A 27,121-nucleotide genomic window follows, 5' to 3' on the forward strand; every position below is an offset into this window, starting at 1 on the left:
GCCTTTTCGGCTTTTTTCACTTTTTCACGGTACCTGTTCTGGGCTTTGGACCCCTTCTCTTCCCATTCAGTTTTAGTTCCTTTTTTCCCTTTTTAAAGTTTCCTTTATTTTTCATGACTTAGACTGCATTTAGGCCTAGTCTTCGGTCAGGTTTTCTCCTTAACTTTTTTCTGGTGCCGTGCTCCTTTTTTCAAGCACCATCGCGTTTTTTGATTTGGCTGTGGAAGTTTTTCCTTTCATGTCCTCTAAAGAACCCAATGGCTTTAAGCACTGTACCCAGTGCAATCGGACAATCTCTGGTAAAGACACCCATTCTTAGTGTCTTCAATGCTTAGGGTCAGACCATAGCCCTGCCAACTGTGTCCTTTGTCTTCGGATGAAGAAGAGAACTCAGGTGTCCATAGAGGCTCAACATGATTTTTGGAGCCAGGTCCAAGTTGTCGACATCAACATCGGCATCAATGTTGAAGACTGCATAGGCATCAGGAGCATCAGTCTATATGGTTGCTTTGAGACCCATAGGGAGCAGAAGTGCGTTGAGGGGGTTCCACATGTCTCGATGCTGACTGCTGGACAGGGCCCCCAGGACTGGCCCAGTGTTGGCCCAACTCTAAGGCGAAGTGAGGATTCAACGTCATACTTGTCAGCACCGAGGAATCTCGATGCCGAGCTCTGGGCGAAGAGCCAAGAAGCATCGTCATCAGTAATCCTCGACACGTGGTACTGGAAGCTCCGGGGAGTCAAGGGATTCGGCACTTGAGAAGCATCGGCGCCAGGAGGATCACCTGAATAGAGGTACCAATGTGTCTGTCCCCAAGCAGCCAGGGCTCGATTCCTGTCTTGGCCCCATCAGTTCTGCAGCCTGTCTTTTCTCCCACAACCGAGAGCGGACACTCTAGTTGCTTTGATTTCTCAGGGTCGAGTCTCCCAGGAGGTCATGGCTTGGCAGATGTTGAGGCTGTTAAGCCACATGGCTTCCACAGTATATGTGCCTCCCATGGCACGCCTTCACATGAGATCAGCCCAATGGGCCCTAGCCTCCCAGTGTTGTCAAGCTATGGGAGATCTAGACGATGTCATCCATGTTCCTCCGGAACTTGTTCACTCTCTGCTCTAGTGGACCATTCGATCAAATTTGACTCTGGGCCTACCATTCCAAATTCCTCAGCTTCAAAAGGTTCTGACAATGGATGCGTCTCTCCTGGGTTGGGGAGCTTCACAGTCAAGGAGCCTGGTCCATTGAGGAAACAGGTCTTCAGATCAACCTTCTGGAGCTCCAGGCGATCTGGAATGCACTAAAGGCCTTCAGAGATCAGCTGTATCACCAAATTGTGCTCATTCAAACAGACAACCAGGTTGCAATGTATTACACCAACAAGAAGGGGGGGCACCGAATCACACCCTCTGTGTCAGGAGGCTGTCTGGGTGTGGTACTAGGCTTGCCAGCATGGCATGTTCTTCTGAGCCTCTTATCTGTCGGGCAAAAACAACAGTCTGGCCAACAGGCTGAGCAGGGTTTTGCAACCGCACGAATGGTCTCTCAGCATGGGCGTTGCCCATGAGATCCTCCGAGTGTGGGGCATCCCCTCAGTGGATCTCTTTGCCACTCATCTGATTCACAAAGTCCCTCAGTATTGTTCCAAACTTCAGGTTCATAGGATCATCGGATGCCTTCCTCCTGCATTGGGAGGAATGTCCTCTCATACCTCTTTTGGTGAAGACTTTGCTAAAATTCTTGTATGCATGTCCTCTCATACCTCTTTGGTGAAGACTTTGCTAAAATTCAAGCAAGACCACGAGACCATGATCTTGATCACACCTTACTGGCCACGGCAGATCTGGTTCCCTCTTCTTCTGGAGTTATCCTCTGAAACACTTTGGAGATTGGACTATTTTCCAACCCTCATCACGCAGAACGAGGGATCTCTTCTGCATCCCAACCTTCAGTCTCTGGCCCTCACAGCCTGGATGTTGAGAGCCTAGAATTTGCTTCCTTGGGTCTGTCGCAGGGTATCTCCCGGGTCTTGCTGCCTTCCAGGAAAGATTCCTAAGAGAAGAGCTGGAGGAGGTTTGCCATCTCGTGTGAGAGCAAGGCCCTAGATCCTGTGTCCTACCCTACACAGACCCTGCTTGAATATCTTTTACACCTCTCAGAGTCTGGTCTCAAGATCAACTCCATAAGGGTTCATCTCAGTGCAATTAGTGCTTATCATCAACATGTAGAGGGTAAGCCCATTTCTGGACAGCCTCTAGTTATTTCCTTCATGAGAGGTTTGCTTTTGTCAAAGCCTCCTGTCAAATCTCCGCCTGTGTCATTGGACCTCAATGTCACTCTCACCCAGCTGATGAAAGCTCCTTTCAAGCCATTATCTTCCTGCCATCTGAAGTACTTGACATGGAAGGTCATTTTCTTGATGGCTGTTACTTCAGCTCATAGAGTCAATTAGCTTCAGGTTCTAGTAGTAGATGCACCTTATACTAAGTTTCATCACAACAGAGTAGTCCTCCACATGTACCCTAAGTTCCTACCTTAGGTCATGTCGGAGTTCCATCTGAACCAGTCAATTGTCTTGCCAACATTCTTTCCCTGACCTCATGCCCATCCTTGCAAGAGCACCTTGCACACCTTGGACTGCAAGCGAGCATTGGCCTATTACTTGGAGTGGACAAGGCCCTACAGACAGTCCGCCCAACTTTTTGTGTCTTTTGATCCCAACAGGATGGGGGTCGCCATCAGGAAGCGTGCAATCTCTAATTGGCTGGTAGATTGCATTTCTTTCACTTATGCCCAAGCTGGGCTGACCCTGGAGTGTCATGTCAAGGTTCACAATGTCAGAGCCATGGTTGCGTCAGTAGCCCACTTGCTGTCAGCCTCCAATGATGAAATTTGCAAGGCTACGATGTGGTCTTCAGTCCACACATTCACATTTCATTACTGCCTTGAGCAGGATACCCGTTGCGACAGTCGGTTCAGGCAGACAGTGTTGCAGAATCTGTTTGGGGTCTAGAATCCAACTCCACTTCCAGGCTGCACTCTTACTCAGTTTGAATATAGTTTTAGATTAATCTGAGTACTGTCCTCGCCGTTGCGAGGCCCAGTTGTCCAATGTTTGTTGTTTTTGATGAGCCTGGATGCTAGGGATACCCCACTTGCGAGAATTAATGGCCTGCTTGTCCTCGGAGAAAGCGAAGATACTTACCTGTAGCAGGTATTCTCCGACAACAGCAGGCCTTATATTCTCACAAACCCTCTCACCTCCCCTAGGAGTTGTCTCCTATTTCTTTTTATGCTGTAGTATTTACCTGTGGTAGCCGCGCCTTTGCAGCGGGCGGGAAGGTACCCACGCATGCGCGGTGGGTCATGTCTCACATTCCACAAAGCTCTGTAAAGATTATTATAAGCTCCGGACCGGGCAACGTGGTGCCACGTTACCCATTTGTGAGAATATAAGGCCTGATGTCCTCGAAGAATACCTACTCAACAGAAAAAATCTTGCCCAAATAGGCATGAAATATCTTAGTCTGACAACACTGCTAGCATTTGCCTTGTCCTCAGTGGTTTTTCTTCTCCTGACTGACTGCAACTCGGATCCGCTCCTAAGCTCTCCTGTTGCTGGATGGATGGTGGGATGTACATCAGAACTCCTTCCACACCGTCCTGATCCTGACTGGCTGCCCGCCTGCCACTCAGATCCCCTCTAGGCTGATTGCACTACTGGCTCTGAAGAGGCTTTATTTAGTCCATCCTTCATCTCACATCTGTTAGCTGCAGTGTTGCCAGATGGGTGGGTTTCCCACCCAATTGGGCTGGTTTTTAAGCCAGGATGCTGGAAATTTTCGAAGGCTGCGGGCTGCGGGAAATTGGGCTTCTTTTTCGTTGCAGCTGTGCGGGGTTTGGGCTCTTTTCCGGGGCTTCTATTGGTCCAATTTGGTCCAATAGAAGCTTTTCCGGGGTAGGGTTGACATCAGTGGCGGGGTTAATGACATCAGAGGTGACGTCAGGGGCGGGGCTAACGGCATCAGAGGTGACATCAGGGGGTGGGGGCGGTGACGTTGGAGGCGGGGTCGGTGATGTTGGAGGCGGGGTTTGACTATGGGTGGGTTTTGGGCTGCTTTAGGGTCGATTTTGGGTGGGGAAAATTTTTCCCATCTGCCCACACTGGTTAGCTGGATTTTGCTGGTCTTAAGCTTCACCGATGCAGTTCTTTGTGTGTGTCTGTTACAAAGGAACACCGAGACTACATGAGAGAACATCACTCTGTTATCTTGCAACCTGCACCACACAAGGCTTTTTCCATTATATATATGTTCCTTTATTTTCCCTGCAGTGCATCTCTCCACACAGGCCTCTGTGCTGCTGGGGGGTGTCTTGTTTCAAACTAGTGATGAACCCAGGCCCTTGCTACTGGGTAAATCTGAGATATACTCTTGCACTCCTTTCAAGAGCAGGATCGAAACTCTAAACAATGGGCTTAGAAACCGGTGCCAGGTAAAATTACCCCATAGAATAATAATTCATCTGAGAAAAATGATTTTCTGATTCTATGTACTGTGTATAAACATTGGCTAAAAGCGCTATAAAAGGAATTTACAATAATAAAATACTTTGATTTGAAACTGTCAAACCGTAAATTCTTATACAAGAAGCCAAGTAGACACCCATCAACATTTCCCTCCCTTCCGTTCTTCCATCCTTGGATTGCAATAAAAGACCCTGACTTCTGGATCGTATTAGAAAATGTCTTCTTTAGGAAAGGGTAATAACTTATCTGGACATTTTTAATGTCATGTAAAATCCAATTTGCTCAGAATTCCAAGCCTGGAGCAGGGAAACAAGTTCCATAAGATGTCAAAACTTTGATGCACTGCAATGGGTTGGCAATGGCTTGCAGCTGCTTCCGTTTGGTTATGTTGGAGTGAAAGTTAGCGTGAATAACACATTCTCCATGGAAGAGTCCTAGCCAGACAGCTTGCAGTTCAACAGCTGGACGGACATTGGGCTTATTGCACTGTGTGAAAAGCCCCTCTTATCAGTCAGTGAAAGAGTGGGAAACTGCACTGACCTCTGGGGCATGCCCTTTGGAGGGCACCGACCTGGATCCTGTGTCTCTGGCTCTTAGGGCCTTGCATTTTGTGGGGGGGGGGGAGAGAGGGAGGGGGGCATCTGTTTTCTCCTGCTTTCTTTGGGTTTTGAGATCTATCAAAACTGGCTTCTGTTTGGCTACAGCGCTGTGAACCTTCACTGGCAACTAGAAGGGATTTTTCTCATATTTTAAGTCCCTTCTCTCTGCAGGAAGCCATGAACCACGGAACCTTTCAGAAGTCTGCCATCATGGATCAGAAGCCCTTGGCGGTCGCTGTTGGGCAAAGGCTGAGATTCTGTTCCTCCCTTCCAAAGCCTATAAAAGCTGCCTCTATGGCATCTCCAACTCCAGCCAAGCCAGAGACCAAACCTTGGCTCTGTATATTGTAAACATCTTTTTTGGATTCTGCATGCGTGGTTGGTGTGACTGAAATGGCAAGTTGCAATGGCTGTGCACAGCTAACAGCCACAATAGAGCACAGAAGCGTCTATCACATAGGAGCTGACTCTGTGGGTGTTGTGGGTGCTTGAACACTCTCAATATTGAGAAAATTCCTTGTATGTGTCCAAGCAGAGGATTAGGCTTAGCACCCCCAATAATTTTGAAAAGTTGGCTCCTATGGTCTATCATGCTATTATCCAGGGACATTTTCTATGGCTAAGAAGTGTTGTGAGATAAGCATGGGAAATATGTCTCCAATGATAGACTGCTCCACTTGGTCAACTTTATTTTTCATTTTCACAGTAATCTAGAAGCAAGGGGTACATGCAGGGCAGTGGAGGAACTAGTCTTGCAAGACAGAATTCTCTTTGGCAAAACTCACCCATATAGTAAATCAGGAAATCCTGGGTTCTAATCCCAGCTCCATATAACTTAGCCAACCACAAAAGTCCCATGTTGATGATGTTGACATCACTGGAGTCATTGAACATTCTGTAGGACAGGGGTGCGCATGACTCCCGATATGGCCCTTGTGTCAAAAAGCATGAAACACCACAGGATTCCAGCTGGTGCCAATGCAGACACGAGAAGCAGAAACAGCACTGGTACAGCCACTGCAGAGAGGTGAGGAAGGAGTGCATTTTGCTCTGCTGACATCATCATTCAGTGCCCTGAATGTCCACTGTTAATGACATGCTAAGTTTCTTGCTCCACTAAAAGTGGAAATCCAGGCCTCTGAGTGTTGATGTTGACAGAGTGGCCGGTGGGCAAACAGCAGCAGATCAGAACCTATTGAAAAAATGAAGGTATGGAACAGGCCAGACACTATGGGCCAGAACCAGTAAATGCTGCCCATATTTCAGCCTGCTGAAACCAGGTGTAATTCTACAACACTGCGCATAAATTTCTGGAACGCCTCCTCTTAAGTAGCTCGCGCGCCAACCCCGAATTACCGCCGGGCTACTGGAGGAGCCCAGGGGTAGTTCTCACCCCCAGTGTGCATCATTTCCAGTGCTACAAGAATATTTGTAGCTCCCCCTCTCCCGAAATGGCCATGCAAGTAGCATGACCATTTCTTTACCCGAAAAAAAAGTCAGCTTTTTGCCTGCTGTGATAAAAAGGGGCCTCAAAAAATGCACTGATGCTAGCACAGACCCCCTTTTACTGTAGCTTAATAAAGGGACCCCTTAGATAGTTAAACCTACTCACGAGGTTGGTGAAGGTCATATCAGTCCTCAGTTATTATTCACTTACAGTTTTTCTGACCTACAGATGTTGGTAGGTGGCTCCAGTAGACAAGATAGTAATAAATGGTAGATTGTTTTTTTTTGTTGTTTTATTTGTACCCCGCTCTTTCCCACTCATGACAGGCTCAATGCGGCTTACATGGGGCAATGGAGGGTTAAGTGACTTGTTATACCCTTCAGCCCTGTATAGAGAGAAAAGGGCACTTTGTTGGACTTAGTACAACTACTACTACTACTTATCATTTCTATAGCGCTACTAGACGTACAGAGCGCTGTACACTTGAACATGAAGAGACAGCCCCTGCTCGACAGAGCTTACAATCTAATCAAGATGGACAGATTGGACAAATAAGGGAATTACGAAGGTGGGAATGATAAAATAAAGGTACTGAACAAGTGAGTAAGGGTTAGGAGTTAAAAGCAGCATCAAAAAGGTGGGCTTTTAGCTTAGATTTGAAGGTGGCCAGAGATGGAGCTTGACGTACCAGCTCAGGAAGTCTATTCCAGGCATATGGTGCAGCAAGATAAAAGGAACGGAGTCTGGAGTTAGCGGTGGAGGAGAAGGGTGCAGATAAGAGAGATTTACCCAGTGAACGGAGTTCCCAGGGAGGAATGTAGGGAAAGATGAGAGTGGAGAGGTACTGAGGAGCTGCAGAGTGAATGCACTTATAGGTCATTAAGAGGAGTTTGAATTGTATGCGGAAACGGATAGGAAGCCAATAAAGTGACTTGAGGAGAGGGCTAATATGAGCATAGTGACACTGGCAGAATATAAGTCATGCGGCAAAATTTTGAACAGATTGAAGAGGAGAGAGATGGCTAAGTGGGAGACCTGTGAGAAGCAAGTTGCAATAGTCTAAGCTAGAGGTGATAAGAGTGTGGATGAGGATTCTGGTAGTGTGCTCAGAAAGGAAAGGGCGAATTTTGCTGATATTATAGAGACAGAAATGACAGGTTTTAGCAGTCTGTTGAATTTGTGCAGAGAAGGAGAGGGAGGAGTCGAAGATGACCCCAAGGTTATGAGCTGATGAGACAGGAAGGATGAGAGTGTTATCCACAGAAATAGAGAATGGGGGACGAGGAGAGGTTGGCTTAGGGGGAAAGATGAGAAGCTCAGTCTTGGTCATGTTTAGTTTCAGGGTTTAGTAGGGGTGGACAGATTCCCCATTCCTGCCCACTAAAACAAGGCCCACTTGTCAAATAATCTCCAAGGGAGAGACAAAAAGTGAAGACTAATAATGTGTAGTCAATCCCTAAATTAGCTGGTGAAAAAAAATGGGTTACAACAGGATGTCTGTGGAGAACCTATAAAGGTATATGTTTCACTTGAATTTGATTTATTTTGTTTATATTTCCTGATTATTGGGGGTTGAAAGAGGATTCAGCATAGGCTGTATATACAGCCGAGCAACCTATCAGTAAGTCACACCGCTAATAAGAGGCTCACCTGAACAGCTATGTACATCATAAAATACTCTCCAACATAGGCACCGACTCCGTGGGTGCTGTGAGTGCTCGAGCACCCCCAATATTCTACCCACCGGAAGTAGTTTGTTCCCTCCCTCCCTTCCTTTGAGTTCCAGGCCCCTCCGTCCCTCCCTCCCTCCGTCCAAATTTTAAAAGTCATCTCTTGACTTGTCTTACCTCGTCAGGGACGGGTTATGGCGACCGGCAGCAGCGGTGATGAAATGCGTGCAGGCTCGGAGGGAGGGAGGGAGGGACCCTGGAACTCGGAGGGAGGAACCCTGGAACTCAGAGGGAGGGAGGGGGGGACCCTGGAACTCGGAGAGAGGGAGGGAAGGGACCCTGGAACTCGGAGGGAGGGGGACCCTGGAACTCGGAGGGAGGGGGAGGGAAAGGAGAGAGAGAGGGAAGGGAGGGGGGCCTGGAACTCGAAGGAAGGGAGGGGGCGGGGGATAAGGGAGGGGGGACAAGGGGGAGGGGAGGGGGGAATGCACCACCTGTAAAAAAAAAAAAAATTTCAGCACCCCCTATCATTTTGAAAAGTTGGCTCCTATGCCCTCCAAAATCAACCCTCCAAATTTGTATATATAAAGTGAATAACCCAAATGATGAAAAAAATCAAATATCAATCTTTAGTATATTGAAGTTCTTCCCATGCACACTGTGTCCCCAATGTTCACCTGGAGGAAAAGTAAAATATCGCTATGATATAAAGGAGCCCAGTCTTGACTGTTAGCAAGATCTAATTTAACTCCAAACAAAACACTGGAATGAAGATGCCCGCAGGAGCCAATTTATCTGAGTTTTATTTATTTATTTAGATTTGGTTCTACTACTACTACTACTTGACATTTCTAAAGCGCTACTAGGGTTACGCAGCGCTGTACAATTTAACATAGAAGGACAGTCCCTGCTCAAAGGAGCTTACAATCTAAAGGACAAATGTACAGTCAGTCAAATTGGGGCAGTCTAGATTTCCTGAAAGGTGTAAAGGTTAGGTGCCGAAAGCAACATTGAAGAGGTGGGCTTTGAGCAAGGATTTGAAGATGGGTAGGGAGGGGGCTTGGCGTAAGGGCTCAGGAAGTTGATTCCAAGTATAGGGTGAGGCGAGGCAGAATGAGCGGAGCTCAAGGTGAGTTACATTCAGGTACTTTGGATATTTCTCTGTCCCAGGAGGACTTGTAATCTACGCTACTTATTCTCTGAGGGGTTCAGCACGTCCTACAGAAATTTCTGTTTCAAGACAAAGCTCTTCTTGAGGGACGCCAGTGCGCATCTGTATCTGTCCTCCGTTATCTACTACTACTACTACTACTATTTAGCATTTCTATAGCGCTACAAGGCATACGCAGCGCTGCACAAACATAGAAGAAAGACAGTCCCTGCTCAAAGAGCTTACAATCTAATAGACAAAAAATAAATAAAGTAAGCAAATCAATTAATGTGAACGGGAAGGAAGAGAGGAGGGTAGGTGGAGGCGAGTGGTTACAAGTGGTTACGAGTCAAAAGCAATGTTAAAGAGGTGGGCTTTCAGTCTAGATTTAAAGGTGGCCAAGGATGGGGCAAGACGTAGGGACTCAGGAAGTTTATTCCAGGCGTAGGATGCAGCGAGACAGAAGGCGCGAAGTCTGGAGTTGGCAGTAGTGGAGAAGGGAACAGATAAGAAGGATTTATCCATGGAGCGGAGTGCACGGGAAGGGGTGTAGGGATGGACGAGTGTGGAGAGATACTGGGGAGCATCAGAGTGAGTACATTTATAGGTTAGTAGAAGAAGTTTGAACAGGATGCGAAAACGGATAGGGAGCCAGTGAAGGGTCTTTCTATGTTAAATTGTACAGCGCTGTGTAACCCTAGTAGCGCTTTAGAAATGTTAAATAGTAGTAGTAGTAGAACAGTGCCGGAATAACTTGCAGGCACCTCTCTCCTATTGGCTGACTGACCTCTCCTTATTACCACAGCCAGCGGTGAGAACAGTGACATTAAATGGACTTTTATGGAACAGCAGTGAGAATTCTTACCTTTCTCTGAATATCTCATAATGTTGCATGTGTATGGGAGGGAGACACCTGTATAAAGGGGGGGGGGGGCTAAAGGAAGAGTGCTCTGGGGGATACATATAGATCTGAGGTGGACCATATTTTCTGGTGCTCTGGAGGTATATTGTTTTGATGGGAGGGTTGTTGGCCATGGATTGGGTGGAGCAACAAGCAGTGGCGTAGGAAGGGCGGGGCGGTGGGGGCGGTCCGCCCCGGATGCATGCTGCTGGAGGGTGCAGAGAGCAGTCGCGCGCCTGTCGGCTCCGCTGGTTCCCTGCTACTAACAGGTTACTAACTGTTCCAGGGCAGAGGGAGCAGGGAGCCAGCGGAGCCAACAGGCACGCGGCTGCTCTCTGCACCATCCAACAGCCAAGAATGCACCCGGGAGGGGGGGCTTGATGCTTCGGGCAGGGGGGTGTCATTGCACTGGGGGGGGGTGTTGTGCTGCACCCTGGGGGGGGGACGCCGCTGCACCTGGGGGGGCAGCCGACCTTGCTACGCCACTGGCAACAAGGGAGATTGAGGTTGCAGGTATTTCTCTCGTAAAAGCTCACAACCCTTGGCTTTCGGATTTGATATGACAAATAATACAGATATTTACTCCAAAGGCATTCACTGCAGCCAGGAAGCAAATTTTCTTTCTTTTAAATATGGAATAAAATGATGCACTGAAGTGCTCAGGGATTTTTTGCCACCTTCTACATCATCCCCTACCACCAGCAACTGCCAAACATGCCGACCTTGAACGATTAATGGGGGGAATTATTTTTTGTTTCTTTATTTTTTAAGTCTGTCCGGTAGTATCTTCTGCAACAGAAATTATTTAAGAATTTAGCACCAGCCCAAATCCCTTCCCTGCAGGATAAAGAACAGAACTAAAGTGGAGGGGGGGAGGGGGAGCCCTTAGCATTCCTGGCATTTAGGGATTATAAAATGGATTCCAGACACAGGCAACTATGTTAATTGAAATAGCAAAGAAAAAACTTCAGAAAAAAGGGTGGGGGTTGGAGCGGCAGGACACAGGACTTGCCTTAGTTGGGCTGTTGGCAGGAAATGCAGTGTTTTCTCCAGGATTCAGACAGCTGTGCACAGCAGGTGCTGCACAGCCATAGCTCTGCTCAAAAGCTGGAGAAATGTACACATTGGTGGGGGTGGGGGGGGGGGGGAGAAGCCAGATTTTCCCAAGCTTGCAAACAAGAGCAACACTGGAAGAACAGTGCACAGAGAGAGCTGGAGGTGTGGTGGATTTCCAAGTTTTGACCAGTTGTGCCAGCTGTGACAGATTTCACGGGTGGCAAGGGGGAGGGGGGGGGTCGCAGTCTGATTTTATAGAAAGGTTTGTATGAAAATCATGGAGCAAAAAAAACGGTCATATCAACAGCCTGTTTCTCACAAGCTCTACTACCCACCTGGATGAAAGTTTCAACTTTAATAGGACTTAATATATTGCCATCAATTGCTCTTCTCGGCGGTTTACAATGGTGAAATCAGCTGATGGATCGGCATCTTCCTCCAGCTGTCTGTGTAGTAGTAGCTTTACTCTTAACCAGGGGCGTAGCCAGACAACAGATTTTGGGTAGGCCTAGGCAAGAAGTGGGTGGGCACCAAGTGTTCTCCCCCCCCCCCCCAACCCACCACCACCAAAAAAATATCTCAGCTAGTGGGAAAACGCTTCTTTCCACCTTGGCAGTCTACGGCAGGCATGCACTGAAAACTGAGCATGCGCAGGTGCCAGTTTCTTGGAGAGTAGCATTTTCGTTAACTTCAGGGGAAACTCTTCAGCTGGTGCAGCTTGGGATCCCCACCAGCTACCGCTAAACGTGTGCTACTGTTGGGTGGGCCCCGGCCCACCCAGGCCCACCTGTGGCTACGCCACTGCTCTTAACCCAGTCATCAGGGCTTCTGTTGTATTCAAATTTATTTCATGCATAAAATGCATGCCAGGCACTCCCCAAGAACCAGGTTTTGCTGACCCATCATCTAACAAACATAGTAGATGACGGCAGAGAACGACCTGTACGGTCCATCCAGTCTGCCCAACAAGATAAACTCGTATGTGCTACTTTATGTGTATACCCGACTTTGATTTCTATCTGCCATTTTCAGGGCACAGACCGTAGAAGTCTGCCCAGCATTAGCCCCGCCTCCCAAACCCTAGCCCTGCCTCCCCCCACCAGCTCTGCCACCCAATCTCGGCTAAGCTCCTTAGGATCCATTCCTTCTGAACAGGTTTCCTTTATGTTTATCCCACGCATGTTTGAATTCCGTTACCGTTTTCATCTCCACCACCTCCCGCGGGAGGGCATTCCAAGCATCCACCACTCTCTCCGTGAAAAAATACTTCCTGACATTTTTCTTGAGTCTGCCCCCCTTCAATCTCATTTCATGTCCTCTGAAAGCTCACACAGTCTGTGGGGGGGGGGGGGGGGGGGGGGGGGGAGGGGGGAAAATCATGGACTATGTTCCATTATCTGGAGAAGCTTCTTTGAACCAGAATTTGTTTGCCATGTTTATTTATTTATTTATTTATTGCACTTGTATCCCACATTTTCCCACCTATTTGCAGGCTCAATGTGGCTTACAAAGACCTGTTATGGCAGCGCCATGCCAGGTTAGAGAAATACAGTTTGAGTCACAATGAGATCGAGGATGACAAAGAAGAACTAAGACAGTTATAGAAAGGCGTCATTCAGAGTAAGGTGGAGTGTTGATGTGTTATAGTTAAACTATGGCTACTCGTGGTAGGCCTTGTTGAAAAGATAGGTTTTCAGAGATTTGCGAAAGTTAGTGATTTCATTAATTGCTTTCAAATTTGTTGGAAGTGCATTCCACAACTGCATGCTCATGTAGGAAAAGCTGGTAGCATGTGTTCGTCTGTATTTTAATGCTTTGCAGCATGGGAAGTGTAGGTTTAGAAATGTGCGGGCAGATCTTTTAGCATTTCTGGGAGGTAAGTCAACGAGGTCTAACATGTAGGTTGGGGCATCTCCGTAGATGATTCTATGAACAATTGTGCAGATCTTGAATGTGGTTCGTTCCTTAAGTGGGAGCCAGTGGGAGCCAGTGTTGATGTCATAGCCCAGCATCACGGCCCCATCCTGCCTTGCTCGTGATTGTGTGCAAGGATAGTCATGGCAAATCAGTAATATTTCTCCCCTCTTGTTTTCTGTAATTCTGACAGCAATGGCAGTGGTGAGCTTGACCGAACCAAGAGGCAAAAATACCCTTAAGCTCGAAATTGAATGTACGTTTGGCACTGAGTGTTAGAAAAGTGAAACAAGGTGGAAAATCTAGTCCAGGAGTGAGGCTGTTAACAAAGAGACAACTAACTTCAGAGAAAGTCCAGGAGTGAAAAGCAGGAGCAAAATATGCCTATCCCTTCAAACAGGAAGTGGAGATTCTTAGGAAAAATCATCTATGGTTCTCTTTGCATTTTGTGTCACCTCCGCCATTCTGTTGCTCTTTCCCTATGTAGGCCTTTGTTATGTGACTCGAACGTTAATGCTATATGGTATGGTAGAATTGCCTTTTAGGTCTTAAGTGACTTTTGTAGGGTTTGTATTGATTCACAATATGCATGGTGATGGATTTTAGATTTAGCTCATGCCTGTCTCAGTAATAGACCAAGGTGAGTTACATTTAGATATACTACATTTTCCTGTCTGTGAGGCAATGGAAAGCTAAGTCACTTGTTCAAGTGGCAGGAAGATTTGAACTCTGGTTTCCCTGGCTTTCATCCTGCTCCTCAAACCAAAACAGATAATGCATATTCTAAACTAAAGGTCAACATAGTAACATAGTAGATGACGGCAGAAAAAGACCTGCACGGTCCATCTAGTCTGCCCAACAAGATAAACTCATATGTGCTACTTCTTGTATATACCTTACCTTGATTTGTATCTGCCATTTTCAGGACACAGACCGTAGAAGTGTTGCCCAGAACTAGCCCCACCACCCAAACACCAGCCCTGCCTCCCAATCTCGGCTAAGCTTCTTAGGATCCATTCCTTCTGCACAGGATTCCTTTATGTTTATCCCACGCATGCTTGAATTCCGCTACCGTTTTCATCTCCACCACCTCCCGCGGGAGGGCATTCCAAGTATCTACCACTCTCTCCGTGAAATAATACTTCCTGACATTTTTCTTGAGTCTGCCCCCCTTCACTCTCATATCATGTCCTCTTGTTCTACCGCCCTCCCATCTCCGGAAAAGGTTCGTTTTCTCAGCACCTTTATCTACCAGATCAACAGATCTGAAGCCTGGCGGTCATTCGGCAACCTACCAAAAACATTGATAGGCAAATCATTTTATTGATGCCATTAACCATAGGACCTCTGTAACAGTGCTGCTGAGCACCAGTGTTCACATGGCAAACAGAAAGATGCTGGACTGAGGGTGGGGGGTGGGGAATAGGGCAGATTGGGAGCCAAGTGTTAATGTACCTGCACATAATACTATTCTGTTTAATACGTTGTATTATTTTGGTGCATTGTTTTAGTTATTTAATTTTTTGCACATAATATCCATAATGTGGATATTACTATCAGTAACAGATGAACTGGAGGGAGGTGAGAGGCAGCTAGAGCAGCTGCACCAGAGCGACACAGTGGAGGGGTCCTTCCGTGCTATGTTCAAAACATATGGTAACATAGTAATTGATGGTAGATAAAGACCGACACCGTCCATCCAGTCTGCCCAACAAGACAAACTCATCCCACATGGTCAAAAGTGACCCGCTGTCCATTTGCTGCTGACACAGGTGTCACCCTACCCAAGGATTTTAATTTGCCCCACCATGCCTCATCCCAGTCCTGCCCCACTTCACCCTAGACCTGCCCCAGCCCCGCCCCTCTGTAGCCTCCCCAAACATCTGCGTCGCCAACCGCTTATGGGAAAGGTGCTGAGAAAAGGAAAAAGCTAGAACAGGAGAATGGCTGCAGGACAGAGATAGAGATAGAGAGGAAAGGAAATATAAATCTGAAGGGGGGGGGGGGGAGCAGCATGTAGAGATAACTGATAGAATGAATGCAAGGCAGAGAAAACTTCCTCCAGCAGACATGCTTAAGGTTAGCTCAGTTTTAGCTACATACCATTAGAAAGTTCACCATTAGACCCCTAGGCAAAAGCAGAGGTGACCCAGGCTTACATTGGGAGTAACCTAGTGGTTAGTGCGACGGACTCTGATTCTGGGGAACTGGGTTTGATTCCCAGTGCAGCTCCTTGTGACTCTTGGCAAGTCACTTAACCCTACATTGCTCCAGGTACAAAATAAGTACCTGAATATATGTAAACCGCTTTGAATGTAGAAAGGCAGTATATCAAATCCCATTTTCCTTTCCCTATTTGAGATTCTACATGGAATGTTGCTAGCGGAGGAGTAGCCTAGTGGTTAGTGCAGTGGGCTCTGATTCTGGGGAACTGGGTTCAATTCCCACTGCAGCTCCGTGTGACTCTGGGCAAGTCACTTAACCCTCCATTGCCCCTGGTACAAAATAAGTACAAACTGCTTTGAATGTAGTTGCAAAAACCTCAGGAAGGCAGTATATCAAATCCCATTTTCCTTTCCCTATTTGAGATTCTACATGGAATGTTGCTAGCGGAGGAGTAGCCTAGTGGTTAGTGCAGTGGGCTCTGATTCTGGGGAACTGGGTTCAATTCCCACTGCAGCTCCGTGTGACTCTGGGCAAGTCACTTAACCCTCCATTGCCCCTGGTACAAAATAAGTACAAACTGCTTTGAATGTAGTTGCAAAAACCTCAGGAAGGCAGTATATCAAATCCCATTTTCCTTTCCCTATTTGAGATTCTACATGGAATGTTGCTAGCGGAGGAGTAGCCTAGTGGTTAGTGCAGTGGGCTCTGATTCTGGGGAACTGGGTTCAATTCCCACTGCAGCTCCGTGTGACTCTGGGCAAGTCACTTAACCCTCCATTGCCCCTGGTACAAAATAAGTACAAACTGCTTTGAATGTAGTTGCAAAAACCTCAGGAAGGCAGTATATCAAATCCCATTTCCCTTTCCCTATTTGAGATTCTACATGGCATGTTGCTAGTGGAGGAGTAGCCTAGTGGTTAGTACAGCGGGCTCTGATTCTGGGGAACTGGGTTCAATTCCCAAATTCCCACTGCAGCTCCGTGTGACTCTGGGCAAGTCACTTAAACCTCCGTTGCCCCTGGTACAAAATAAGTACCTGAATATATGTAAACCACTTTGAATGTAGCTGCAAAAACCTCAGAAAGGCAGTATATCCCATTTCCCTTTCCCTTCCCACAGAATATTGTGATAAAGTGCCATCTACTGACCTTAGTACAGGTGCCTGAGTTTGCTTTAATAAGTTGCAAAACATTTTAGTGGTACATAAGTACATAAGTACATAAGTAGTGCCATACTGGGAAAGACCAAAGGTCCATCTAGCCCAGCATCCTGTCACCGACAGTGGCCAATCCAGGTCAAGGGCACCTGGCACGCTCCCCAAACGTAAAAACATTCCAGACAAGTTATACCTAAAAATGCGGAATTTTTCCAAGTCCATTTAATAGCGGTCTATGGACTTGTCCTTTAGGAATCTATCTAACCCCTTTTTAAACTCCGTCAAGCTAACCGCCCGTACCACGTTCTCCGGCAACGAATTCCAGAGTCTAATTACACGTTGGGTGAAGAAAAATTTTCTCCGATTCGTTTTAAATTTACCACACTGTAGCTTCAACTCATGCCCTCTAGTCCTAGTATTTTTGGATAGCGTGAACAGTCGCTTCACATCCACCCGATCCATTCCACTCATTATTTTATACACTTCTATCATATCTCCCCTCAGCCGTCTCTTCTCCAAGCTGAAAAGCCCTAGCCTTCTCAGCCTCTCTTCATAGGAAAGTCGTCCCATCCCCACTATCATTTTCGTCGCCCTTCGCTGTACCTTTTCCAATTCTACTATATCTTTTTTGAGATACGGAGACCAGTACTGAACACAATACTCCAGGTGCGGTCACACCATGGAGCGATACAACGGCATTATAACATCCGCACACCTGGACTCCATACCCTTCCTAATAACACCCAACATTCTATTCGCTTTCCTAGCCGCAGCAGCACACTGAGCAGAAGGTTTCAGCGTATCATCGACGACGACACCCAGATCCCTTTCTTGATCCGTAACTCCTAACGCGGAACCTTGCAAGACGTAGCTATAATTCGGGTTCCTTTTACCCACATGCATCACTTTGCACTTGTCAACATTGAACTTCATCTGCCACTTGAGAAGGCAGATTCCCTGATTTTGGGAGGGCAGGTGACTCTTTCTTTTCTGGTTTCAGCCCTCTCACACTTTTCCACCCAGGGCCTAGCCAACCGGGCAGGTATCTGGGCCAGGGAACTGGATACCATCTTCTCTAATTGCATTAATGACGTCACTCCTTCTCAATTAACTTTCCTGTCAGCACTGTCCAAATGGGCAGCTGTGAGACAAATCCCATCTGGCAAGTGTATATTTAGGCCTATACAAGCTCTAGGTCTTTTCAGCAGATTCACACCCTTGCACCACTCCTGAATGGATAGACAGCATTTTAGGGACAGGCTGACCCTAGGTTAACCCTTCGCCCCCTGCTCATAGATTTATCTATGGAGTGTCTGTCCTGCTCCTCTTCATGTTTCTCACAGCTGTTAACTGCCACTATCGTCACCTGGCATTTGATTGACCATCGTAATCGCTCTGGGTGTAATGCAATACCTCTTCCTTCATTTCTTTCCTTTTTCAACAACTTCTTCCAAATGTTGTTCATACCGCTTAACACAAGACTCTCTCTACTTCGGGAAGCAGGGGAAAGCTTGGCTCTTCGACCAGGCCTTTAATGGAAGAAGTAACTAACTTGTTAGTCTCACTCACGCACACAAGGATTGACTCAGGCTGCATATACTGCAGAAGGACATTTATCCACTCCTACCCTAGCTGAGTGGAGGAGTGGTCTAGTGGTTAGGGTGGTGGACTTTGGTCCTGAGGAACTGAGTTTGACTCCCGGCACAGGCAGCTCCTTGTGACTCTGGGCAAGACACTTAACCCTCCATTGCCTGCCGCATTGAGCCTGCCATGAGTGGGAAAAAGCGACACTTAACCCTCCATTGCCTGCCATGAGTGGGAAAAAGCACGGGGTACAAATGTAACAAAAATAAATAAAATTTAACCATCTCTCTGACCTCCTGTGCACTTTTCTTTAAATTAGTCGCCTTATTTTCTAACTCTTCTTACTCTCTTTACCTATCTATATGTTCCATCTTTGCTTATACCCTACACTGTCTATTAAAATGCTCTACTGTAAGTAGTATAATGTCATACTTATTTGAATATTTTTACTGCTGTAATTGTCTATTGCTTATGTTTGATTTATTCTTACTGTAAGCGCCTTGAGTGAATTATTTCAAAAAGGAGGTAAATAAATCCTAATAAATAAAAAAATAAGGAACAGGTCTAAATCTTCTCGAACATATCTCAACCTTCACCTGCCTAACTGCAAAGGTCTCAAATACAAAACCTACTATGCATCCAACTTCTCCGTCATAGGCAGCCAACTTTGGAACGCCATACCAAGATACATCCGAACAACAAATGAACATCTATGCTTCCGTAAGCTGCTGAAAACATACCTCTTCAAACAAGCCTACCCTAACGACCCAACAATTTACGACCCCAATCCACACCACTAACATTAAACATGTCTTAATCCTTCCCACCACATCTCCTCCTGTCCTTCTCTATACAATTGTTTTATCTCTGTGATACTTTGTTACCAAACATTGTAAGCCACACTGAACCTGCTATTGAGCGAGAAAGAGCGGGGTATAAATGCTATAAATAAATAAATAAATAAATAAATAAATAATAATACCCAATCAAATCAAAGATAGTGTGGCTATCCTTATGTTTGTTCCCCACATTCGGTTCTTAATTTTCTAAAGTGCATGCGCACATTCTGTTATTAAGGGAAAGTCACTGTTCCCCTCCTAACACACAGCGTGAATGAACCTCCTTGCAAATCAGTTTGCTGTTGGTTGAGCGTTTGACGTAAGGGGACATTCTGTCTCAGTACAGTGGTGTGGTAGCCATGTTAGCCCACTTTTAAGGGTAATAAATAGGAATAAAACAAAGAAAAGAAAAGAAGTTGATACCTGTCTTTATTGGACTAACAATAGATTTTTTGATTACATTTTCAAGGCATTACCTTTTTCTTTCTGATCTGGAGAAGAAGGCATTCCCTTCAAGGTGCCCAAAGATTCTTTATTGTGAATACAGCTAGACTCGACATGGGCTGTGTTTCAGCCAATAGGCCTGTATCAGGAATCCAAATGTCACACAGAAGTCTGAGATGTGACGAAATTGGACACCGATGGAAAACTAGGGTCCACATAAGCGAACCATAGAGCAAAGCGACCTAACAAAAGCCAGATTCCTACGTTGCAGATAAGTGCTTTCAAGATTCTACATTAGAAAGATTAATTTTTAATATATTGCACAGAGAATTAAAAGACAAATTGTATACAATAAAAAAAATCAAAGGAGGTTTTTTTAGACCCATGAGGACGTTCACACGGCTGTTCCAGTTAATGAAATTACTGTTTATAAGCCGAGCTTTTCAGGTCTTTTCCTCCTTTTGAAAGAATATTTAATACTCATAATTCCTGTTCACTTACTGCATGGCCATTTTCTTGTTGTGAGAAAAGACAGCCTTTTACCCGCTGCGGTTAAAGGGAGACTCAGCGTGAATCAAATACATGCTCTGATCCTAGCGTAGGCCCCCTTTTACAGCAGCTTAGACAAGGAACCCCTAAGGTAGGTATCATACTAAGAATAAAGTTTAATTTGGGCTTAACCATCGTTTTAATTGTTTCTAATCAGCCCCACCATGACAAATGGATTGGGTTCCATGAGTGTAAAAGATCTTTAACTGATTTTATTATTATTAGACAGTTATCTTCTATAGGTTCTTCTAGGTTTGTACGTAAATTCATGCCTAGATATCTCAATTTTGTGAGGACCACCCCTCATACTACCCCTCTCCTCAAGACCCTTCACTGGCTCCCTATCCGTTTTCGCATCCTGTTCAAACTTCTTCTACTATCCTATAAATGTACTCACTCTGCTGCTCCCCAGTATCTCTCCACACTCGTCCTTCCCTACACCCCTTCCCGTGCACTCCGCTCCATGGATAAATCCTTCTTATCTGTTCCCTTCTCCACTACTGCCAACCAGACTTCGCGCCTTCTGTCTCGCTGCACCCTACGCCTGGAATAAACTTCCTGAGCCCCTACGTCTTGCCCCATCCTTGGCCACCGTTAAATCTAGACTGAAAGCCCACCTCTTTAACATTGCTTTTGACTCGTAACCACTTGTAACCACTCGCCTCCACCTACCCTCCTCTCTTCCTTCCCATTCACATTAATTGATTTGATTTGCTTACTTTATTTATTTTTTGTCTATTAGATTGTAAGCTCTTTGAGCAGGGACTGTCTTTCTTCTATGTTTGTGCAGCACTGCGTATGCCTTGTAGCGCTATAGAAATGCTAAATAGTAGTAGTAGTAACATTCCATGTAGAATCTCAAATAGTAGCAACATTCCATGTAGAATCTCAAATAGTAGCAACATTCTATGTAGAATCTACAAATAGTAGCAACATTCCATGTAGAATCTACAAATAGTAGCAACATTCCATGTAGAATCTCAAATAGTAGCAACAGAATCTCAATAGTAGCATCCTGGAACAAACTTCCTGAGCCCCTACGTCTTGCCCCATCCTTGGCCACCTTTAAATCTAGACTGAAAGCCCACCTCTTTAACATTGCTTTTGACTCGTAACCACTTGTAACCACTCGCCTCCACCTACCCTCCTCTCTTCCTTCCCATTCACATTAATTGATTTGATTTGCTTACTTTATTTATTTTTTGTCTATTAGATTGTAAGCTCTTTGAGCAGGGACTGTCTTTCTTCTATGTTTGTGCAGCGCTGCGTATGCCTTGTAGCGCTATAGAAATGCTAAATAGTAGTAGTAGTAACATTCCATGTAGAATCTCAAATAGTAGCAACATTCCATGTAGAATCTCAAATAGTAGCAACATTCTATGTAGAATCTACAAATAGTAGCAACATTCCATGTAGAATCTACAAATAGTAGCAACATTCCATGTAGAATCTCAAATAGTAGCAACAGAATCTCAATAGTAGCATCCTGGAACAAACTTCCTGAGCCCCTACGTCTTGCCCCATCCTTGGCCACCTTTAAATCTAGACTGAAAGCCCACCTCTTTAACATTGCTTTTGACTCGTAACCACTTGTAACCACTCGCCTCCACCTACCCTCCTCTCTTCCTTCCCATTCACATTAATTGATTTGATTTGCTTACTTTATTTATTTTTTGTCTATTAGATTGTAAGCTCTTTGAGCAGGGACTGTCTTTCTTCTATGTTTGTGCAGCGCTGCGTATGCCTTGTAGCGCTATAGAAATGCTAAATAGTAGTAGTAGTAACATTCCATGTAGAATCTCAAATAGTAGCAACATTCCATGTAGAATCTCAAATAGTAGCAACATTCTATGTAGAATCTACAAATAGTAGCAACATTCCATGTAGAATCTACAAATAGTAGCAACATTCCATGTAGAATCTCAAATAGTAGCAACAGAATCTCAATAGTAGCATCCTGGAACAAACTTCCTGAGCCCCTACGTCTTGCCCCATCCTTGGCCACCTTTAAATCTAGACTGAAAGCCCACCTCTTTAACATTGCTTTTGACTCGTAACCACTTGTAACCACTCGCCTCCACCTACCCTCCTCTCTTCCTTCCCGTTCACATTAATTGATTTGATTTGCTTACTTTATTTATTTTTTTGTCTATTAGATTGTAAGCTCTTTGAGCAGGGACTGTCTTTCTTCTACGTTTGTGCAGCGCTGCGTATGCCTTGTAGCGCTATAGAAATGCTAAATAGTAGTAGTAGTAGTAGTAAACCAAATGGTGACACCAATTCAGGGGTTGCATGTACATTCAATGGCACAACCTCTGTCTTTTTATTATTTATATATTTATTTGTTGCATTTGTATCCCACATTTTCCCACCTATTTGCAGGCTCAATGTGGCTTACAATGTTCCGTCATGGCAATCGCCATTCCAGAGCAAAAGATACAATTGGTATTACGTAAAGAACATGGATGATATAGTAGAATTAAGCAATCAGGTATAGAGAGATAACATTCACTTGTCCCGTCTGTCATAATTAGATTGTAAGCTCTATTGTGCAGGGACTGTCTCTCCATGTTCAAGTGTGAAGCGCTGCGTGCGTCCGGTAGAGCTATAGAAATGATGAGTAGTAGTAGTAGTAGAATATCAGGAAGGAATATCGGGAAGGAATATCTTCCTTCCCGTTCACATTAATTGATTTGATTTGCTTACTTTATTTATTTTCTATTAGATTGTAAGCTCTTTGAGCAGGGACTGTCTTTCTTCTATGTTTGTGCAGCGCTGCGTACGCCTTGTAGCGCTATAGAAATGCTAAATAGTAGTAGTAGTAGTAGTAGTAAGTGGTGATGCGTTACAGTTCCTATAATGGATCATGGTGGTATGCCTTATTAAAGAGACAAGTCTTCAGTGATTTACGAAAGTTGATTAGGTCGTAGATTGTTTTCAGGTCAAGTGGCAATGCATTCCACAGCTGCGTGCTCATGTAAGAAAAGCTGGACGCATGTGTTAATCTGTCTTTTAATCCTTTACAGCTGGGGAAGTGAAGATTCAGGAATATGCGTGCTGATCTTTTAGCGTTCCTGGGTGACAGGTCAATAAGGTCTGACATATAGGCCGGGGCATCTCCGTGAATGATTTTATGAACCAGAGTGCAGACCTTGAACGTAATACGTTCTTTAAGTGGAAGCCAGTGTAGCTTTTCTCTTAGGGGTTTGGCACTTTCGTATTTTGTTTTACCAAATATGAGTCTGGCTGCGGTGTTTTGGGCTGTTTGAAGTTTCTTGATGATTTGCTCTTTACAGCCAGCATAAAGAACATTGCAGTAATTAAGATGACTTAGTACCATTGATTGTACCAGGTTGCAAAATACATCTCTTGGGAAGAAAGGTTTTACTCTTTTGAGTTTCCACATTGAATGAAACATCTTCTTTGTTGTATTCTACACATGGCTTTCAAGTGTGAGATTTCGGTCAATGGTAACTCCAAGAATGTTCCGGGGCAGAGGGCGCACGGAACGAGCGGAGCCGACAGGCGCGCGGCACCCCCCCAGCAGCGTGCACCCAGGGTGGACCGCCCTCACCGCCCCCCCCCCCCCTTGGTACGCCACTGCGTGTCGGGTCACTTATCAATAGAATACTCCTGTTGTCTCAGTCTTGAAGGCTCAGTGTTGCTTTTTTTTGTTGGTGTACTTTCTATGTATGCTGTTTACCCTCTCTGTTTGAAATGTTCCATTTGTAAATCTATTCATTCTTCCTCTACTAAAGAGTTTGACACAGCTGCATTTGTCTTATCAGGCGCCATTATCTCTGCCGTTGCTGGATCGTGTTTTGGCCGTTTGGAGCGAGCGGGGAGTAGAGAGTTTACATTTTTCTTGCTGGATTTTGATAGTGACATGCTTATTTCATAGTATATTCAAAAATTACAAAACTTTGCAATGTTTCAAGGATAAAAAAATGATTTTCTAGATAAGCAGGAGAGAGAGCAAGTTCTTTACGCAGCCATCCCGATCGTCGCTCGCTAGCATCCCCCAGTGGTTGTAATAGCCAGGTTATGTGCTGATATTTGGCCTGTGTCTTTAATGTGCTTTAATGAAGTCATCTGGATCAGTGAGGGGGACAAAGGTGGGGGGCACACTTTGCTTTGTACCATGGAGATGCATGCATTTTGTTTTTATTTTTTATTTTTTTCTTCTTACATTTGTACCCCACGCTTTCCCACTCATGGCAGGCTCAATGCGGCTTACATGGGGCAATGGAGGGTTAAGTGACTTGCCCAGAGTCCCACTAGCAACATTCCATGTAGAAGTCAGACCTTGCAGATCACCAATGTGGCCGCGCAGGCTTCTGCTTCTGTGAGTCTGACATCCTGCGCAGGACGTCAGACTCACAGAAACAGAAGCCTGTGCAGCCTTCTACATGGAATGTTGCTAGTGGAATAGCAACATTCCATGTAGAATCTCCAATAGTAGCAACATTCCACGTAGAATCTCCAATAGTAGCAACATTCCATGTAGAATCTCCAGTAGTATCTATTTTATTTTTGTTACATTTGTACCCTGCGCTTTCCCACTCATGGCAGGCTCAATGCGGCTTACATGGGGCAATGGAGGGTTAAGTGACTTGCCCAGAGTCCCACTAGCAACATTCCATGTAGAAGTCGGACCTTGCAGATCACCAATGTGGCCGCGCAGGCTTCTGCTTCTGTGAGTCTGACGTCCTGCGCAGGACGTCAGACTCACAGAAACAGAAGCCTGTGCAGCCTTCTACATGGAATGCTGCTAGTGGAATAGCAACATTCCATGTAGAATCTCCAGTAGTAGCAACATTCCATGTAGAATCTCCAATAGTATCTATTTTATTTTTGTTACATTTGTACCCTGCGCTTTCCCACTCATGGCAGGCTCAATGCGGCTTACATGGGGCAATGGAGGGTTAAGTGACTTGCCCAGAGTCCCACTAGCAACATTCCATGTAGAAGTCGGACCTTGCAGATCACCAATGTGGCCGCGCAGGCTTCTGCTTCTGTGAGTCTGACGTCCTGCGCAGGACGTCAGACTCACAGAAACAGAAGCCTGTGCAGCCTTCTACATGGAATGTTGCTAGTGGAATAGCAACATTCCATGTAGAATCTCCAATAGTAGCAACATTCCATGTAGAATCTCCAATAGTATCTATTTTATTTTTGTTACATTTGTACCCCGCACTTTCCCACTCATGGCAGGCTCAATGCGGCTTACATGAGGCACAAGGAGCTGCCTGTGCCTGAAGTGGGAATGGAAGACCTCTGAATTTTTCAGAACTGATCCTGCCTACCTGTGGGCAGACATGAAGAATCCTGTCCCCAGGAGCCCCTCCCAAGTAAGTGCCAGTCAGAAAGGAGTCTCTCCCAGAAAACGAAGCCATCTTCATAGTGGGTGGATCTCAATTACATCTACATTACAACCTGCAGAAACCTTAATTGCTCCTGGCTCACCTTTCTCTGACTGATTGACTGCTCATCCCACCCAAACTTTCCTTTGCTCCATCAGGTTTAGTCAAAGAGCAGCTCGTTTCATTGCATGCAAATGCTTTAGAATTTAGTTTACTTTTTGCCTTGGGGTTTTTTTTTTTTAATTCTGTCTCCTTCAAGAACTCTCTACCCGATAACTAATTCTTCCAGAGCAAGCATGCAAACGGTTACAATTTTCCTGCCCGGTGCACATCTGGATCAGACATCTGGTATATTTGTTACCCATCTGTAATGTTATGTAAGAGAAGAGCTACAGAAGACAAGCTGGGGTATTTTTAAAGGAACACTGCTAGTTTCAGACTCCGCAAGTGCTCACTTGTGGATCAACTCACCCTCGGGGGTATTTTTGCCTGCAGAGGAGAGCGGCACCGGATAATATAATGGAGGGGTATTTTTGAAAGAACGTTCAAGTCAGAATTGGGATGTCCTGCTCATAAAGTCCAAAAAAAACCACAGCCATTTTCAAACAGGAAAAATGTTAGGATTTCATGTTTGAAAATATGTGAGAAGGACGTTCTTACGCTGAAAACGTCCAAAATGAACAGCCTTTTTCTAAAATGGAACATCCAAAATATGAATGCCAAAAAAGCAGGCACAGAAACATCTCTCTGGCATCATTTGTACAAAAACAGATGTCCATGTAGAGCAGAGGGGCAGCCTAGTGGTCAGCGCAGTGGACATAAAACAATGGGATCCAGGTACAAAACCCACCTTAATTCCTTTATATGTTACTAGCCGTTAAGCCAGTTAAAACGGACGAGATTTCCAGCTACCCTCCTCGCCGCCGCTCCCTCCCCCCTCCGTGCCGGGCCCCCTGCACTGACCTGACGGCGCCTCTCATCTCCGTGTGAAAGCGCTGCAGGCAGCAGCAGATTGCTCTGCTGCTGCCTGCAGCGCTTCCACACGGAGGTGAGAGGCGTTGTCAGGTCAGTGCAGGGGGCCCGATACGGAGGAGGGCGGGAGCGGCGGCGGGGATGGGGTGGAGGGTGGAGGTTGGTGCGCGCGATGTTCATTTCCAGGCGGCAGCGTCCGACAGTGACTCCGACTCCGTTTCCCTCTCTGTTCCGCCCTCTGACGTCATCACGTCTTGGCGCGAGGGCGGGACAGAGAGGGAAGTCTCTACTGCGTATTTGCAGGTGAGTCGGTCACTTGCCGTTTATATGTTTGATTCTGAGCCTTCCAGGAGCAGATGAAAACCTACTGTACCTCAAGGTCTGCCACTGCAATAGCCATCAGGCTTTTGGGTGTCTTATAAACTCAGGTACAGTAGGAATTTCTATGTTCCAGGAGGGCTCACATATTTGTTCAAAAACAAAAGAGTTAAAGTGGTATTTACACCTGGATCCCATTGTTCAAAGTCCACTTCACTGACCTCTAGGCTACTCCTTACACTTGCTTCTCTATCAGGAAAGGCCATAATACCTGAAGCTGTCATAGAGCCTAGTATCCACTTTCACTTTCACATTGGAAGATGAAGGACGGGTCATGCCTTCATCCCTTCAGTGGTCAGCTATTAATCAAGGCCCCTTTTTGTACCCTGGACGTGATTGAACCAGGTCTAGATAAAAAAAATCCTTCTTTTTTTGCCTGGACATTTCTTCCATCATCGCTGAAAGACGTC

At 45.6% G+C, this 27,121-nt stretch overlaps 1 long non-coding RNA gene across 1 annotated transcript in view; it reads right to left on the minus strand.

The window, feature by feature from the left end:
- LOC115473761 overlaps positions 1-27,121 on the minus strand; it is a 1,161,257-nt gene that overhangs the window by 388,279 nt on the left and 745,857 nt on the right. The window lies entirely within an intron of this gene.

This window comes from Microcaecilia unicolor, chromosome 7 (assembly GCF_901765095.1).
Source record: "Microcaecilia unicolor chromosome 7, aMicUni1.1, whole genome shotgun sequence".
NCBI classification, from domain to species: Eukaryota; Metazoa; Chordata; class Amphibia; order Gymnophiona; family Siphonopidae; genus Microcaecilia; species Microcaecilia unicolor.